Raw genomic sequence first — 17396 nt, forward strand, 5'->3', positions numbered from 1 at the left:
TATCTTTTTTCTCTTTTATCTAGTATTTAGGGGGTTGAAAGGGTGGTAAGAAAAGCATAGAAGGGTGGAAGAAAAGAGAACCCACAACGTAGCAAGAGGCTGTATAGCTGAGTGTGGTGCTGAGCGCTTGACCCTTGGGCAGAGGTTTAAGGTCATTCCTTGGCTACACAGTGAGTTTGTGGCCCCATGAGATCTTATCTCAACGACTACCAACAAAATGATCCCCTTATTTAGTAATTGTGTGGTCTTAGCTTACAGAAGAAAATTATTCTGGTTATCATCACCATTCCCTCAGACATAGCAGAGTACTTGGAGAAAAGAGGCTGAGAATGATGGGAAATGCAAACAGAGGATGCAGAAGAGGTTTATAAAAACAATACTTAGCTCCCAAGAAGTTGCTGGGGGAACCTGTGTCAGAAAACGCTGTGTGTGCCTGGCTCTTCTGTACAAAGTTAACAAAGGAGAAGCTTCACCGGGCTCTCACACCTTGTACTTCTCTTCTGAGGTTCCGGTATACAAAACAGGGATGCTACTCAGTCTGTCTGTGGCAGGTGCCAGCCGATGGATGGATTAGCAACAGGCACATGAGAAATGGCGGGGTTCACAATTTCTACATTAATGGAGTAGAGAGCTAGACATCCCAAGTTGACCTGGGGGGGAAAAAAAACTAACGACAGGTCTCAGCTACAGATATTTTTGTAGTATGTCTGGGTTTTAAGAAAGCAGGGATGGGGGAGGTGAGGAAGTGAACTTGCTGTGCACTATCTCAGCACAGACAGCAGGCTGGGTGGCTTTCCCTTGCATCTGCAATGAGGGAAGACGGTGCTCCTAACAGAACTATAGAAAATGTGGCTTAAAGACTCAACTTACTGACCTACGAAACCAAGAAAACAGAGAAGCAAGCAGACACAACCATGCGTGTGTGATCCCTCCGCCTCCAGGAGTCTGTAGGCAGATGATAATTATCCTGGGGACCCAGAAAGTCTGTGCAATCTGGAGGAGCACGAGAATGTATATTTTCCCAAGGAAATCCACAACCCTTCCTCAGATGGTCGGAGAGGGCTGCTGTCCTCCACAAAGAACTAGAAACCCCTGCTGAGCCAGTGACCTCTGGTCTATGCGTAATGTCACACTGGGAACTTATGGCTGATACAGTAGGAAAATGTTCCTAAAGGCCGTAAGGAAAGGATGAATGAAACTCCACTCTGCGCATGTACCCCAGGCTAGCCTCCAACTTTTTATGCCACAAGGATGACCTTTTATTCCTGATCCCTTTACCTCCACCTCCGGATGGTGGATCACAGTCATCCCCAGCACCTGTGGTTTTATGCCATACCAGAAATGAACCTCTCGCATGTGAGATGAGCGCTCTACCAACTGAGCTACATCCCTAGCCCCTAATTGCTTCCTAAGCAGACTGTCTTGTACTCTTTTTGTTTTGTCAGATTCCTGTTTATTGTTTACTGAATATTCTTCCTTAAATGTGTTCACTCTTCCAACTTTAAATGCCTACGTTAGCTTCAGCCTAAGCAAAGATATCTGGGAAATTGGGAGTATATTGTGCTCCTGGCAGTTTCTCTCTCTCTCTCTCTCTCTCTCTCTCTCTCTCTCTCTCTCACACACACACACACACACACACACACACCAATGTACAGAAGGAAAGTGCACTGCAGAGCACAGAGGTGTGCTTGCGGTGTTTCTGAAAATGGTTCTAGATATTCTAAGTTTCCCATCTGGCATCCAGTGTCCAGAGGAGGGACCCAGGGCATGAGACAGTTAATGCACTTATTAAAGACGCTGAACAAATATGAGGAAAGCTAAGCCAGGTTATGGGCAAGACTGAGTGTGTCCTCGGCTCAGCCTTGCTTGCCTGCCTTATTGCTATGCAGACAATTGAAAGCAATTTGAGATCTCTCTCTCTCTCTGTGTCTCTGTCTCCCCCCACCCTTATTTCCTCACTACCACATATATAAGGAATCAACATCGACGAGACTAAAAACTTGATCGTTTTAATACTCTGGTAATGATCCCAGTGACTGAGGAGGGGGCGGGAAGCCAGTGAGTTTCTTTCTACTCAAATTCCATCTCATTTTTTATTTTCTCTTAATGTTTTTTTTTTTTTTTTTTTTTGAATCCCAAGTTCCAAAACCTGTCCCCTATTATGCAGTGCAAACGAGAACAGATGGGGAAAAGTTATGTTGGAAAGGGCTTTGGAGGGCCACAGAGAAGAGAAATATGACGACTCAATGTGTCACACACCAACTTGCAGCTGCCACCAGCCCTTCCCCACACGAGCCGCGTATGGAGCCAGCCCATGGAGCTCAGAAGGAGCAGGCGTACTGCAGGAAGGGCGTGCAATTAGAGAATGTTCGCTCTGCCTGTGCTGCCTTAAAAATATGAATAAAGAGTGGTGCAGCAGCCCCGCCAACAAAAGAGAGCTGAGTCCCAAGGCTGGCCTGCAAAATGCTTAGCCGGTTCCCAAGCTATCCCAAATGGGAACTGGTAATTGGTGCTACACAGCTTTTCTATATGGAAGGAATGCCTCTGTGCCTCTCTGTGTTGCCACTCAGGTCTCTCGGAGGCTAGGATTCGCTCACAGAAGGTCATACTGGCTCACATGCCTAATGTGCCCTTCCAAAAAGTATTTTTTTTTTCTGTATACGCAGAGTGCGTATGTGTTCCCCAAATATTTCAAGCTCTGCCACTCACAAGCTGGGAGGCCCCAGGCAGGTCAGGCAACTTCTCTAATCTGGGGTTTCCTCCGTTTAGAAAGCAGAGGTCGCATGCCTTTGTATGCAAATAACTGACATGTATGTTGCTCAGTTCGTGGCAAATGTTATTACTGTGATGATCAGGTAGCATTGAAATGTTCTCTTTTCTTAATCCAATGTAAGTTGCTAAGAATATAGTCTTAGCCATATGTGTATATATACATATATGTATATGCATATATGTATATGCATATATGTATATATAAATGGCTAAGAATCTAAGAATTTATGCTAGGAGTAATTATAAGGTTAACCTATTTAAGGGACTAGAGTGTCTCTCTAGGGTGAAGCCCATAGTTGGCATGCATCACCTCGGCCTCAATCCACAGCAACCCCTCCAGAGAAAGAAAAATGGTTCATGTGGTTTAAGTTATTTGATTCGAATAGTGAGTGATTAGGGCCGTAGAGACGGCATCTAATGTTGCAGACAGTTAGGCAATTGACTCCATCAGGAACCTCCCCTTAAACTGTACCTCTCAGTGTACAGTGAGTGTGCAAATATTTGGTGCCACTTTGATAGAGAGATGCTTTTTTTTTTTTTAGGAGCTTTTAAAATGCAGTTAGTCAGTTAGTTACCCAAGCCTGCTTCAGAGTATATTTTCAGCATATCTAGGGTAGAGCTGAGATCCACAGTTAAGATAAAAATGACTTGGCCGCCAAGATGGCTCAGCCAATGAAGGTGCCTGTCGCCTAGCCCTCGAACCTGAGTTCAATCATTGGGGCCTACTGGGGGGCGGGGGAGGGGAGGAGAACTGTCTTCTGCAGTTTGTTCTCTGACCTCTACCCATGTGCACACGTGCCCCCAATAAATAAGTGAATGTAATTGGAAAAGATGGAAATGACTGACAAAGGCTGTCTAAATGGCTCAACCCGATAAAAACACTTGCTTTATGGGTCTGGTGATCAGCCTTTAGTACCCGCCACCTGCCCCACCCCCACCCCACCGCCACCCACAGGCATGTATAGGTGGAAGGAGAGAACCAACTCCAAGTTCATAAGTTTCCCTTTGACCTCCAAACCCATTCCTCAATATATTCCCACCTCATTAATAATAAATAATTTAAATTTAAATTTATTCCTTAAAAATGAAAGGGCCAATGATTCTTTCTTTTGGAGCGTGGGGTCACCATGGTCTTGCTATAGCCCAGGCTAGCCCCAAACTGGTGACCCTCTCGCTCCTGCTTGAGGAACGTTGGGATTACAGGTATGCACTTCGACATCTAGCTTGAAGTGTAAGTTTTAAACCACTGGTCTCAAGGAATGGGACAATGAACGTGCTGGTGAATCCCGCTCTCCCTACCTTCCTTCCTTTACTACAAACAACCAGGCCTGAGAACACAGAGACAAAGAGGCTGGAGTCTGACAGGCGGCTCTTCTGTTCCCTAGAACCTCTGTTCTCTTGTTTTGCTTAGTTTAGGGCGTATTATAAGCAGCCTCCTAGTTCACAGGAGACGTTAGCTTCATTGCAGTTTGTCTGAAGAAGATGGCTAAGCATCCTGGTATGCCCAACATGGTTATTAATAGTGCCTCCCCAAGGCCCCCAGTCCATGTGCTAGCACGGATGGTAAATGACATCCTTGTTCTAGGCCTAGAGGAACCTTAATGAGTATGCACAGGGCGGGAGCAAGGATAGGCAGAACTTGTTATGTGTACTGTTCTGCACAGGGAAGAGAAGTCTAAATACCACTGGCAACAACCAGAAGCTGCTCTGGGCTAAAGTGACATAGGAATGACCGGAGACAATTCTACTCCTTCAATGTATTTCATAAATGGAAATCAAGAATTGGGGGCATGGAAACCTTGGGAGATAAAGACTGATTAATGTCCGTTCTCTCACTAACGACAATGACAGCAGCGAAAAACATGGTCCTGGCACCTACATGATCATTTTCCTTATGTCTGCTACTGCCTGTCATCTTGGAGAAGCTATTCAGAATCGTTGAATCTCGCTTTACCCACAAGTGAGTAAGACTTGATAGCTCCCAGCTGGAATCGCTACAATCCAGAGACGGAGGCAGAAATATCCTGGGTTCAAGGTCAGCCTGTGTTATATTTCACCCCATAGTGAGACCTTGTCTCAAAAGCAAGTTAGAGCTGCTTCTTTTAGTCATAGGGAGTTGAAATACGAATATGAAAAATTTAGCAGTGTGGCCAGGTGCTCAGTAATGGCACGCATGATGGTTCTGTCCATGGTTCAAGATCAAATGAGTTTGAAACAGTGGAGGCCATGTGGAAACCGAGGCAAAGGAAAGAGCGCTCTCTCTCTCTCATCTCTCCTCTCTCTCTCATCTCTCCTCTCTCTCTCTCTCTCTCTCTCTCTCTCTCTCTCTCTCTCTCTCTCTCTCTCTCTCCCCTCTCTCCACCCTCTTTTCTAGATTCTAGATCTAAAGCTCCCTCTCCCATCTGTCTCCTGTACTCAGAAAACTCAACATCACAAACTGTTTTGTAAATGGAAAAGAAAACAGAAGACCCAGAGGGCCAAGGAATGATTAAGCCTGATCAGGAAAGGCAGAGGCCCAGTCTGAGGTGACAAAACTGAAAGAGAAAGAGAGGGCAAGGAAAAGGTGTTGAGGGAGGGAGGGGTAAATAAGAGGCCAAGCTGTGCCCTCTAGTAGGAACCTGTCTAGTTTGAGGCCCGGTGGCTTCCCCAAAGGTCTTGCAAGTGTTCTGAGGTGGGGGAAGGAAAGTCTTAAGGAAAGAACAGTGCTGTTCATGTAGCTGCTCCCTCTCGGCATCCAGACTGCTGTTTGGGTGGGCGGGATGAAGAAATACTATTCTGTTAAAGTGAAGAGCTTTGAAGTGGAGACAAACACAATCTGGTAGTATTACAGAGGCAGTACTCACCCCGATGACTCACTCTCTGGCTCCCACACAGCAGAGATGAGAGGTAACATTAGTGACCTTGAAGATGTTGGCCAAGTATACAGAAGCCCGGAGACTCAATTTTTCAGATGAGTGTGTGTGGTGTGGTGTGTATGGTGTATGTATTTGTGTGTATGTGTGTGTGTGTGTGTGAGAGAGAGAGAGAGAGAGATGTGTCTGGTGTATGTGTATGGTGTCTGTGCATGGAGTGTGTACAGTATGTATGTGCATGGTATCTATATGTAAGCTACGTATATAGTGTGTATTATGGTGTGTATATGTATGGTGTGTGTATGTATGGTGTGTGTGTGTGTAGTGTATGTGTATTGTGTGTATATGTATGGTGTGTGTATGTGTATGGTGTATGTGTAGTGTGTAGAGTATGTGTGTGTATGGTATGTGAAGTATATGTGTGTATGGTGTGTGTGTATTGTATATGTGTGTGGGGTATGTGTGTGTGTGGTGAGTGTGTCTGGAATGTGTGTTTGTGTATGGTGTGTGCATAGTGTTTATGGTGTGTGTGTGTATGTATATGGTATGTGTGCATATGGTGTGGATGTGTGGGTATGTGGGTGAGTGTGGGTGGTGTGTGGGTGGTGTGTGGGTGGTGTGTGGGTGTGGAGAGTGAGAGAGACTTGGAGAGTAGGGAAAGCCATGTAAGAGAAATAGGACTCCACAGTGAGCAATTCTTAATAGCGAGCACAATATCCTATTAATATGGAAACAGCTGACTCAACTGAGTGACAGGAACACTGAATTTACCATTATGAGCAGGTCTGTGCTCAAAGCACCGAGAAGGCAGTTGGGTGTGGGAACATTTAAGAGAACCCTTCCTAGCTAAGAGGTAAGTATGGAAACAGTCCCTTTACCCGAGTACACGTTTCTTCCAACATTTCCATTCATCAGTATGGCATGAATACACTTTGCTGGGAGTAACTATACCCTTGTTCCAAGCCACATATAGATAGAGACAAGATTCAAGCAGATGCAGTCACCAGACCTTTGACAACATGCCATAGAAAGCAGACAGTAATAAAAGGGCATACGGGGACCTGCAGATGTGCAGCAGCTGTACAACGGCCGCCACTCAGGGCCTGAAACCAGCTGGCCCCTGTGTGCTACTGAAATGTTTTAGACATGGAATCCAGCCAGTTTTAGGTTGATATATATATATATATATATATATATATATATATATACATATATGTATATATATATATATACACACACACATATACATATATATATATTAAGAGTTGTGCATGCAAACCTCAAAGAAAAAAATAAAAAGCAAACTGGGAAATCATTCGAAGCTGATTAGGAAAAGAGGACTTGGAGAGCTGTGGGTGAAGAGGTTCAGGGATAGGGTTAGAGCAGCTGCCAAGAGCAGAGTAGAGGTAGACTGGAGACCCCCAGGCCCACTCAGTCTATTCCTCATGGAAGCATTCAAGGCTTTTATAGTTGTGTTTCAGATTCTTTTTGTCCCTCAGTGTCTTTACCATATTGAAAGCACTAATTTTTTTTTATGGATACACACTATACTTATAGCAAGTGAGGTGTGGTCTGCTTAGAATACATGACTATAATTAAAACCAGCACACAAACAAGAGGTCTCTAAAATTTTATTTTATGTTGGGTTTTTTTTTTTTCCCTTGCTCAAGATGTTGTAAGGAAGAGGCTTTGTTCCAAGAAAAGCTGTCTTTTCCAGTTGTGGAGAACTGGAAGGTAGGAGGTGCTCACACTCTGGTGCCATTGGTGCTTGTCTTTGGTTTGTAGCCATTCAGCCCTGTTCTCCCTCATTAGCCTGCTGTGGATACCGCTCACACAGGCACCCAACATCGCTGTAACCACGTTCACATTTAACCAACCCTAAACCCAATCCCAAGTCGGCAAATACTAGATTTGGCTTGTTCCAGGAAGCTACCTCTAAAAGAATTAATTGGAGCCATAGATCCCTTGTGTTAACTACTGTCACAAGTATGTTTATTTATGTGTGTGGGTAGTGGGAGGGGGGGCAGTTTAAGAGGTTCTGTCTACAAGATGGTTTTGGCTACAAGTAAAAGGGTATACATATTTCTCTCTCTCTCTCTTTCTCTCTCTCTCTCTCTCTCTCCCTCCCTCTCTCTCTCATACACACACACTAACATATATATGCACAATCACACACAAAGACACACACATGTACATACACATGCACAAACATGAACACACACACACACACACATACACATGCCTGCCTAGAATTTGATGAGTCTGAAATTCAGGCAGTTTAACTAAACACATATTGACCACACTGGCCATGTGCCATGCCAAGAGTCCTGTGGCATGCTGGGAATGTTTGTGTGAATGAGATGACACGCTGCCTTCAGGAGGCTTATATTCCGTACTGGTGGATTCAGCGGCTCAGCAACATTAAAATAATTCCCTGGCACTAGAAAGGTGGCTTAACCTTGTAAAGAACACTTGATGCTCTTCCCATATTGAGTGGCTCACAGCTGGCGATAACTCTAGCTCCAGGGCAACTGTTACGTCATTTGGCTATAACTTTGAAACTGATGAAGACGGTTCTAGTAAATTATCAAAGGTCACACAGTCACTAAGCAAAGGAAACTTTAAAAAAATAAAAAGCTTTTAAATGTTTTTAAAATTGTGTGGTTGTGTGCCTGAATGAGTGTGTGTGCACCATGTAGATTCAGGTGCCTGCAGAGGCCAGAAGAGAATGCTGGATTCCCTGGGACTAGACATACAAGCAGTTGTGAGCTACCTGATGTATGTGTGTTGGGAACTGAACTAGGGTCCTCTGTAGGAGCAATTTGTGCTCTTCCCTCTTTCTTTTTTATTGGATATTTTCTTTATTTACATTTCAAATATTATCCCCTTTCTTGGTTCTCACCTCTCGAAAACCCCTATCCCACCCCCCTTCCCCTGCTTCTTTGCAGTGATCCCCTACCCACCCACCCACTCCCACATCCCCGCCCTAGCATTCCTGACACTGAGACATCGAGCCTTCACAGAACCAAGCGTCTTCCCTCCCATTGATGTTGGTTCATATTGTTGTTCTTCCTACAGAGTTGCAAACCCCTTCAGCTCCTTCAGTCCTTTCTCTAACTCCTCCATTGGGGACCGTCTGCTCAGTCCAATGGTTGGTTGTGAGCATATGCCTCTGTATTTGTCAGGCTCTGGCAAAGCCTCTCAGGAGACAGCTATATCAGGCTCCTGTCAGCAAGCACTTCTTGGCATCCACAATAGTATTTGGGTTTGGTGACTGTATATGGGGTGGCTCTCCAGGTGGGGCAGTCTCTGGATGGCCTTTCCTTCAGTCTCTGCTCCACACTTTGTCTCCGTATTTCCTCCCGTGAGTATCTTGTTCCCCCTTCTAAGAAGGACTGAAGCACCCACACTTTGGTCTTCCTTCTTCTCGAGCTTCATGTGGTCTGTGAATTGTATCTTGGTATTCTAAGCTTTTGGGCTAATATCCACTTATCAGTGAGTGCATACCATGTGTGTTCTTTTGTGGTTGGGTTACCTCACTCAGGGTGATATTTTCTAGTTCAATCCATTTGCCTAAGAATTTCATGAAGTATTTGTCTTTAATAGCTTAGTAGTATTGCATTGTGTAAATGTACCACATTTTCTGTATCCATTCCTCGGTTGAAAGGACATCTGGGTTCTTTCCAGCTTCTGGCTACTATAAATAAGGCTGCTATGAACACAGTGGAACATGTGTCCTTGTTATATGTTGGAGTATCTTTTGGGTATATGCTCAGGAGAGGTACTGAGGGATCTTCCAGTAGTACTATGTCCCATTTCCTGAGGAACCACCAGACTGATTTCCAGAGTGGTTGTACAAGCTTGCAGTCCCACCAGCAATGGAGGAGTGTTCTTCTTTCTCCACATCCTCACCAATATCTGCTGTTACCTGAGTTTTTGATTTTACCCATTCTGACTGGTGTGAGGTGGAATCTCACGGTAGTTTTGATTTGCATTTTCCTGATGACTAAAGATGCTGAACGTTTCTTCTTTTTTTTTTTTAAGATTTATTCATTTATTATATGTAAGTACACTGTAGCTGTCTTCAGACATTCCAGAAGAGGACATCAGATCTCATTACGGATGGTTGTGAGTCACCATGTGGTTGCTGGGATTTGAACTCAGGACCTTCGGAAGAGCAGTCGATGCTCTTAACCACTGAGCCATCACTCCAGCCCGCTGAACATTTCTTTAGGTGCTTTTCAGCCATTCGCTAGCCCTCAATTGAAAATTCTTTGTTTAACTCTTTATCCCATTTTTTAATAGGGTTATTTGATTCTCTGGAGTCTAACTTCTTGTTGTAGGATTGGTAAAGATCTTATCCCAATCTGTTGGTTGCCGTTTTGTCTTATTGACAGTGTCCTTTGCCTTGCAGAAACTTTGCAATTTTATGAGGTCCCACGTGTCTATCCCTCTTACTGGAGCCAGCCATCACAACAGCCCTTGGCAGTGGGAAGTGGGGTTGGGGTGGGGTTTAAAACCTGGTTCTATGTGGCACAGGCTGACTTTAAACTTACTAAATACCTAAATAGCTGCTGATCTTCCTGCCTCCACCTCTTAAGTGCTGGAATTGCAGCCCTGCATTACCTCACTGGCTAAAATAAATCAATCTCGCACCTAGGCTCATCCTATAGCTCAGACTGGCCTTGAACTCACAGTATTCCCACCCCATCTTCTCAAGTGCTGAGATTGCAGGTTTGAGCTGCTGCATCTGGCATTTGAATGTGGGCTTTTAATTACTTTCAAGTACTGCTCCTAGCCCTGGGGCTTAGGAAGAGGCCCAGATTTCCTGAAGCATGTGGGTCTTTTAAAAATAGAATAAAATAAAATGAAAGGCCTGTGATCCGGGAAGAGGTGAGGTTGGCTTGCTTTGTCAGTCAGACATATCTCCAAATATTGCAACTGATGACATTGTTTAAAAGAAAAAAAAACAACAACAACAACAACAAAACTCCAGCAACAAGACTGTCAAATCTTTCCTTTCCTGTGTTTGAGTGTGTGGTGTGCATGCACATGTATATGCATGTTTGCGTGTGTATAGATGCATGCGTACATTCTGGTACACATGCATATGTGTGTACGTGTATGACCCTGAGTTGATATTAGGAGTCTTCCTTGACCGCTCTCCATTTTATTCACTGAGGAAGGGTCTCTCAGTTGAACCCAGAGCTGACAAAGGATTGCCTGTCTCCCCCTTCTGAGTACTGGAATGCTAGAGTTATAGATGGGCCTTCATGCCCACCCAGTATTGACACAAGGATTTGAATTTCAGTCCTCATGCTTGTATAACAAGCCCCAAGCTATCTCTGCAGCCTCCCAACCACCTTATCTGCTGTCTAGTTAGAAGCAGCCCTGAGAACATTCCTAGGAGACCAGAACAGACTGATGGTGGCTCTCGCGGAGTTAGGGGGATTGTAAGTCTTGTGTCTTGCCTTCTATGTTCACAGAAACATGGAGATCATGCAGTGGTGATTAGCAGTGGGTGGCTTCCTAAGCTTCAGAGACAGCTTGATGTGGCTGGAAGCATATAAAAGCTGGATGGCAGACACTCTTGGTACCAATCCCTATAACGTAATAGACAGACGTTCCTCCGCAGTTTGGAATATCGTTTCGACAGGGGTTGGAGAAAATTGTCTTCATTTGCCTTCCGACAGGAAGTGTGCTTTTCCGTCTCAGGCTGCAGCTGTGGTGTATGGAGGCGATTACTTCAGAGTGGAAACTGGGAGCCTCTGGCAAGAAGAGGCAGAAATACAAACAGAGTTTAGATAAGCATTAATAATACGGGAGGAAGATGTAAGTTCCATGAAATAAAATGAGAGTAATAACCTACACTGAGAAAACAGTAATAAATCTTTACCTAAAAAGACATGGAATTCTCAACAAAGCTGATAGGCGTAAAGGACTTCAATGGTGTTTGGAGTGTTTCGTGTTCTGAGCAGTGGATACACAAGTGTGGTATTATTTTCTACAGCTCATTGTTGTTTTGTTTCTGGAGGCAGGGGCTCAAACTCCTGATCCTTCTGCCTGAGCCTCCTGAGGGCTAGGGTTACGCATACACATCCGGTTTCCTATGTCCCCTCTTCCGCCTGAAAGATTTCATCTAAAAAAAAGAAAATTTACAACCAAGATTCCTACCATTTTGCCTTTCAAGAATCTGTTCTTTGTAACTCAATTCGTTGCTGTGAGTGAGTGGGGTGTAGAGGAAGGATCTGCCTTCTTCCTGCTAAGGAGAATGTACAAGATCTCAGGTCCCTGGGCGCACGTTGTCTTTGCAGGCCTGGCTGGGGGTGTCTTTCTTCTCTCTCCCTTGTTCTGATCCGTGTTTGCCAGTTTCCCTTTTGCATTTGGGAGCTCAGTTGCATCCTACAATTTGCTAGTGCCTGGGTGGCACTGTGCTGTGGGTGTAGGGGGCATTCAATGTCCCCTCGTATAGGTCATTGTTCCCAAGTCAACTTTGCTTTTCAAAAACACAATATGTTATTAAACAAAATCTCTCCTCTCTTCTGAATAACACACTAGAGTTTTTTGGGTTTTTTAAAAATGTATATTTAAGAAAATAGTATACATACTCAGGCCACTCAAAGGCTAATGACTTGCTAGGTTTCTGGGATTTGATAGGGTGGCTCCACCCCATACCATTTCTGCAGGCACATAATGGAAACATTTTGCTCTAAAAAAGAAAAAAAAAAAGCTAACTTCTCTTCTGATGTTCTTTTGCTGTTATTCAAAAACAGCCAAATGGATGTTATTGAAATCCGGTCCCAAAAAAGGTTGAAATTGCTCCCCAGCTGGGCCCGAGACCCTGTGTGCCAAATTTCAGCCTAAAGAGAATTCTTATATTTGAGTCACTGTGAGCAGCTGAAAATGCGAGGTTTGGGGTGGAAATGCTAACAGACTCGTAACTATCACTTTGCAAACCGTGTGATTATAACACAATGCAAGCCTCCTCGGGAGCAAAGCTCTGGCAAAAGCAACAGAAACAAGACGTCTGGGCCCTGAAGTTCTGCCTTTACAAACTTCTGCAGGGCTAGCAGCAGGCTGGGGAGACCCGGCTGAGGCACCGCCATCAATGCCGTGCCTGTGGAAGTTCAGAGGAGGGTCCCACTGGCGAATTGCTATGAAGTAACAGCAAAATGGGCAGCTCATTCCTTTACAGGGCTCCTTGGAACAAGGGCTTATGGTCACCCTCGCTTGTTCTGGAAGTGTTGTTGCCAACAGAGTGCTTGATTCCAACCAGACACGAATTGTTTGCCACCTCTAGTCCCGTTGGCTTAGTCATGCTTGCTCGCATTCCAGCTTGGCAAGGATGCCCGCACTGCTTGGCCACTCGCTTCTATCATCTGGCATTTCAATGCGGGCTGAATCTCTCCTTAGTAACATTCGGGGCCACAGGGATGTTTTGGGTCCAGGTTTCAAACATGTGTTCCAGGCCGTGAGTACACACATTTAGGTAAAGATTCTACAGGCAGGGACATTCATGGACCTCTCTCCCGTGGTGGAGAGACACCATGGTTTCCTGGAGGCGGCTCCCCTGGGATACTGTTAACAGAAACGTACCCCACCTTAGCACTTAGCCCCTCTCATTGAGCCAGGATGGAAAAGCAAAACCCCAAAGGTTGGGACTAACCTGTGCCACTTTGCAGCCAGCCTTGGTGAAACCAAGGAACCACACCAAATCTGTACTTCCTTATCTATGCAATAGAAATAGAAAGTAGTGAGACCCACCCTGTGGTGGTCTGAATGAGAAATGCTCCTTAAAGACTCAGGCATTTGAACACTTGGTGCCCAGTTGATGATGCTGTATGGAAAGATGCAGCCTTACTGTAGGAAGTGCCTTGCTAGGGGAGGGCTTGGAGAATTCCTAGCCTGGCCCCCTTCCAGTTCGCTCTCCCTGCTGTACTCTTACAGTTGAAGATGTGCTCTCTCAGAATCTGCTCTAGCTGCCATCTCTGCCACTTCCTGCTGTGCTTCTCTGCTCTGATGGACTCTTAGCTCTTGGGAACTCTGGGCCCAAGTAGACTATTCTTTCTATAATCTGGCATGGTCACGGTAACTCACCACAGCGATAGAAATAGTAACGGATAGGGACTGTTCCTCAAAAACAAAACAAGCAATAAGCAATCAGACAGACAAACAAACAAAAGCCTACAATCAAGTCAATCAAAAAAATCGATTAGAGGCCGGGCAGTGGTGGTGCACGCCTTTAATCCCAGCACTCAGGAATCAGAGGCAGGCAGATTTCTGAGTTAGAGGCCAGCCTGGTCTACAGAGTGAGTTCCAGGACAGCCAGGGCTATACAGAGAAAGCCTGTCTCGAAAAACAAACAAACAAACAACAACAACAGCAAATCCATTAGAAACATCAGGGGACAGGCCCTAAGAACTAGGAAGTCTTTATTAGATTCCTGATGCATGCTTATAGTCTGGAAACTGTGAAAGACATACAGTAAGTGAAGTCAGAATTGCTAGCTTTGAGGAGAATAGCACCAATCACCAGGTCCTTGGAAAGGGACTAAGAGGAAGAGGTTCTAGATACAGTCCAGGTGTGGAGAGAAACACTGATGGCTAGAGAAAGGACAGCTTCATACACAGAGCACATGAGACATTCTGCTGTCTGTCTAGTCTTTCTTTAGGGGTGTTTTAGTTTGTTCGGGGTGCCTTAGCAAAATACTTCAGCCTGGGCAATTTATAAGCAGCATACAGATATGTCTTATAGTTTTAGGGGCTGGGAAGTCTAGGGGCAAGATGCTTTGGCCAAGCTTGCTGTGTGATTCGTGTAAGATGGCACCCTCTGGTTAAGTCCTCACATGGCTGAGGAGACAGGAGAGCACCCTCTACCTTCTTTGGTAATAGGAACTAATTCCATCAATGATAGAAAAGCCCTCATGACTAAATATTCCCTCTCAAAGTACCCACGTCACACTATCATTGCTAGGATTCAATATATGATTATGGAGAAATGATTGCATCCAGACCACAATGGGGGGAACTTAACTTCTGTGCTCCCTGTATTTAACGGAGGAGCTCGTCCTAACCTCAGCTCTTCTTGCTCTGCTGTCTGCGGGTCCTCTGAGCTTGGCTATGACAGGACACCACACTTTTAGCTAGAATGGGTGAACAAAGAGAGGTACTTATTCAAATCAGTCTAACTGAAGGTCTCCTGTGAGACGCTGAAGTGGGAAGCAAAAGAAAGAAGCACACCACAGCAGGTTTTTGTTTGTTTGTTTGTTTGTTTGTTTTTTGGTGGTTTTTTTTGGGGGGGGGGCAGAGTTTTCTGAGGGATTATGGTAAGCACTTTGGGTGCAAGGACAGATGTCTGTAGGAAGGCACAAAACTGCAATGCCAGGAAAGTGACACTGGCCACAAGAAGGGAACCCAATGGTATGTTATAAATAATATATAATATGTAAATATATTTTAGATATAATTCTAATCTATAAGACCGTGTGCATATGATGTGATGTGATATGATATGATATGATATGATATGATATGATATGATATGAAAAGTGGATAGGATTGTGGCATCCCCAGGGAAGAGGGCAGATTATTCTGAGCAAGTAGAGCTCTTTGAATGGAAGTCTTCAGGAGCTCCGTGAGTTTGGGGGAAACTGAAAAAGTCGCCTGAAGAGAGCAACCGTGAAAGGAATAAGATGCTACTAAGCTTAATAAGGAGGATAACTGAGCAAGAGACCAGTATAGGAGCAATAGACCAGTATAGAGTCTCTAAAATTAGAAGAAAGGAAGTCATATCTATTTAATGTCAACCATGTGATATCCGTTATACTTTTTGTCTGGTTACCACATTCTCACAGATGAGGTGGCTTTTAATAAGAAATATCTATTTTGTCGTACCTCTGAAGGCACGATGCTGAAAAATCTAGTTTCTAACCAGGTTCTGGTAAGGACATGTTTCTGTTATAGATGATGGTCTCAGTGTAGTTGCCCAATCTCGCCTTTATGCACATGGGTGAGGGAAGCACACTGGTGTTTCTTCCTCTTTTTAGGAGGACGACAATCAAGTGCCATCATTACAACCTCTCTAAATACAGCCACATTGCCTGTTGTCATATTGTCGGTCACAATTAAAAATAAGGCAGAGAGCTTGACAGTAGTGGCACATGCATTTAATCCCAGCACTCAGGAGGCAGAGTCAGGTTGACCTCTGAGTTCAAGGACAGCCTGGTCTACAGAGAGAGTTCATTCCAGGACCAGGACAGACAGAGAAACACTATGTCAAAAACAAAACAAAACAAAACAAAACAAAACAAAACAAACAAACAAAAACCCCAGCCCCCCCAAAAAAACAAAAAACAAAACAAACAAGGCATAGAGAAATAAACCCCAACTGACCAAGACACTTCCCTACTAGCAAGCGTACGTAGTGCCAGAAGTGCTATGCAGGCTAGTGGGGGAGAAATATACTATGGGTCTCATCCAGTGTTGGACCTTGCCTAGCAAGATGTGCTCATTGGTATAGCGGCACCGCAGTTCTAAGAGTAACCAACTGCTTTCTATTTGGAGATGAAGCCTGCTCCACACGAGGAATTTTATACCTGGTACTATTGGCTCTAAAGAGGAGCCTACTGTTGTTTTGCTGAGCGGTCATGCTGTCAAACTCCTTTCTAATGTGTCTGGTTATACCTATAGATTTATACTACTCTCGGCTTTGGTCAGAGAGGTTTCCTTTTGCAGTGGGTGGCCGTTAATGCAGGGACTCGTTATCGGTAAAAATTGCTGAATTTTTGTAAGTAAGTCGCTTTGAGTGCTTATTTGGGAATGGGAATCGGAATTCTATATGAGCCTTCTCCCACCCTAGGCTCAGGGAACATTATGGATGATGATCAAGAAGAATGTAAAAGCGGACAGCTAGAGAGGAGAGCTAGGGCATGCTGCCCTCTGAACATGACATGGCTGCTACATACATCACTGCAAAGCAGTGGTGGTTACCTACACAGGAATCACCCAGTCAAGATTCCAGCATGGATGAAGAGGGGATCCCTGTGTAACAACCTTTGCAAGGAGCTATTGGCGGATGACGGCTGCTGAAGGAGGAGAATGCAGTGACTAATGGGTTCTCCATGTCCCAGTAGATGTATACCACACCCAGACAGACATAGGAAGCGCCAACTGGGTTCAAGAAGTTATTAATAATGGAAAGAAAAGACCATGAAGTTGGGAGGGTGAGAGAGCAGAGAACACTCGAGGGAGGTGGTAGGAGATGTATGAGCAAAATCACGGTGTGGACTTTTCCAGGAATAAATAAGACTACAATTTTAAAGACTAAGAGTGATCAGAAATGCTGGTAAGAGTAAAACACATGTGTAAGTTCCCTAGGACTGGAGTTACTGATGGTTGTGAGCCAACATGGGGGTTATATCAATGGAACCATGGGTTCTCTGGACGAGCAGCCAGTGCTCCTAACTGCTGATCCATTTCTCCACCCCAGCACACGCTTTCAAAGAGTAAGCCAGTTGGAAACATCAAAATATCCATCAAAAAAAAAAAGGAAAAATATAAATTGTGGTACCTTCATATAATCAGTGAGAGGCAACTATGAAAGTAAAAAAAAAAAAAAAAAATTCTAGCAACGCAGGTAGCAAAATGAAGGAATCTCAAGGACCATCATGCTGAGGGAGGGAAATAAAGTAAGATGAGTGAAAAGCAGAGCATGAAGTGACTGTGCTCGCTCATGCCTAGCAGCCATGCTTCTCCAGCTGCATCGCATGGCAGC

At 44.5% G+C, this 17396-nt stretch overlaps 1 protein-coding gene across 6 annotated transcripts in view; it reads left to right on the forward strand.

The window, feature by feature from the left end:
* The window catches only part of Upp2 (uridine phosphorylase 2), a 229530-nt gene that overhangs the window by 17898 nt on the left and 194236 nt on the right, over positions 1 to 17396 (forward strand). The gene's annotated exons all lie outside the window — the stretch shown is intronic.

Source organism: Mus musculus, chromosome 2, assembly GCF_000001635.26.
Source record: "Mus musculus strain C57BL/6J chromosome 2, GRCm38.p6 C57BL/6J".
Lineage (NCBI taxonomy): Eukaryota > Metazoa > Chordata > Mammalia > Rodentia > Muridae > Mus > Mus musculus.